Source organism: Rhipicephalus sanguineus, unplaced genomic scaffold (genome assembly GCF_013339695.2).
Source record: "Rhipicephalus sanguineus isolate Rsan-2018 unplaced genomic scaffold, BIME_Rsan_1.4 Seq1217, whole genome shotgun sequence".
Classification (NCBI taxonomy): domain Eukaryota; kingdom Metazoa; phylum Arthropoda; class Arachnida; order Ixodida; family Ixodidae; genus Rhipicephalus; species Rhipicephalus sanguineus.
Genome location: NW_023614505.1, coordinates 57,823 through 60,001, shown reverse-complemented (window position 1 = coordinate 60,001; position 2,179 = coordinate 57,823).

Sequence of the window (2,179 nt, the reverse complement as noted above, 5' to 3'; positions counted from 1 at the left end):
TCGTATTTACTTGAATGACGGACTTCTTAAATAAAAAGAGCGTTCTTACTGACTCACAGTATGGCTTCCAGAAAAACAGGTCCATAGAAATGGCACTCCTAACACTGAAGGTATACATATTACAGAGCTTTGAACATAACTTCTATACAGCCGGTATTTTCATAGATTTTAGTAAAGGTTTCGACAGTCTTGATCACAAAATCCTTATTCAGAAACTTTCCCTATGTGAATTTCATGGAAGACCGCTAGAATTACTTAAGCCGTATCTTAAAGAACGGAATCAGTGTGTCTCTATCAATAACCACAAGTCAACCTGTTTTATGTGGTGTGCCCCAAGGCAGTATTCTTGTACCACTTTTGTTTAATGTATTTATTAACGACATTGTAAATATAACCATTGGTTCAATTTATCATGTACGCAGATGACTGCACATTGTGTGTGTCAGGTCCTGATGCCAACAAGCTTGTCGAAAAATGCAATGAAATTATGGTCAATTTGTCCGACTGGACTCGCGCGAACAGGCTTAAGGTAAATTCAAAGAACACAAAAGTTATTGTGTTTCGCACTAAAAATAAACCCCTCGTCATTCATAATGATATTTACTTTCAGAATCAATGCATTGGGTTGGCTGAAGAGTTCAAAATTCTTTGAGTATATTTTTCCTCAAGTTTACGTTGGGATACCCACATCAATCATCTTTGCGGTAAGCTCTCTGTGGTTACCAGTGCTATGGCACGCTGCCGTGCATTTTTGCCTACGACAGTAAAGCTGCAAAATTATTACGGTCTGTTCCTGTCATATGTAAACTACCGTTACTTTGTCTGGGCAACAACGTCAAAATGCAACATGCAAAAACTAACAATAATTCAAAAGAAAGTTGTCCGCTATATTGAAAACATTGATCGACATTCAACCACAGATGGTATATTTCTCACACACAAATTGCACCGCACTGACAGACTATATGAATATAGATTATTAGAAAAAATGTACTTCTCATCCAAAAATGTTCAAAATTACTTTACGTCACTTCCTAAGCTAGAACCCCACAACAAGACGAAGCACACACGAAACCCTGAGGTATGGAAGGTACCTTGGTCCCAAAACAACTACAGCCTGCAATCATAACTCACAATATTCCAACCAAACTCAACCTGTACAAACACACAGCCATATTAAATAAAAAAACATCTGTGTGACTACTTTTTACCTTTATAACAACTCATTACCCTGCATTCTTGTACGAAGTGTCAATGTTACACTTTATGTATATGTATGATGTATGCTGATTGTTATGTATGTAACCTTTCAACGTGAATGCTATGTAAAATCACTTTGTGACCCGTGTCGTGTGCGCTATTGTCATGTAGGGGACCCTGGGCCGTAGTCAAGCTGCTGCGACAGCTTTTTGCCCAGGTGTCCCTCCAGATTGTTTTTCTGGTAAATAAAATTGAATTGAATTGAATTGTGGAATTCCAGTGAGTGGTTCCTACATCATAACAATGCTGTTTCACATAAAGCTCCAGTGTTCGCTGGTTCTTGTCCTCATGTCAGACGGCTACCTTGATCCATGTGCCATATTCACTACATTCGCCAGATTTCACTCCTGTGGACTTCTTCCTGTTCCACTGTATGAAAAGGGACTTGAAAGGCAAGCATTTTGCCAGTACTGACAAAGTCAAACGCAATGTTATGCCGGTGATAGGGGTATCAAAGAGGCCGAATTTACAAAGTGCTTCCAACAACAGAATGAATGTTTTGAACAGTGCGTAAGTACGATTGGAGAGTACTTTGATGGTGATTAAAGCTGCATTTAAAAAAAGTTGTATTCAATAAAAAAAAATAATGTTCATGCTTTTTATCAGGAAATTCTGGTAATTTTTGGGTCTTCCCTCATACTGTCAGCTTTAGTTATATGGTTCCCCTTTTCAGTGCCTTTGCTCCTTTTTTGGTAGAACAGACACATCAGCCGCTGCTGCCTTCAAGACCTCTCAAGCGAATGCTACGTCTGTTTCCTACAATTAAAATGGACTGCATACGTTCAGTATAGAAGACAGATGTTTATTTGTAAGCATTTTATTGAGCCTACCTCAGCCCCTAATGTGCCTGTTTTATGCATGTAAATCCATGTTTTTATGCACCTATAAGTCTGACCTCCAACGGTGACTTACCGGAAAC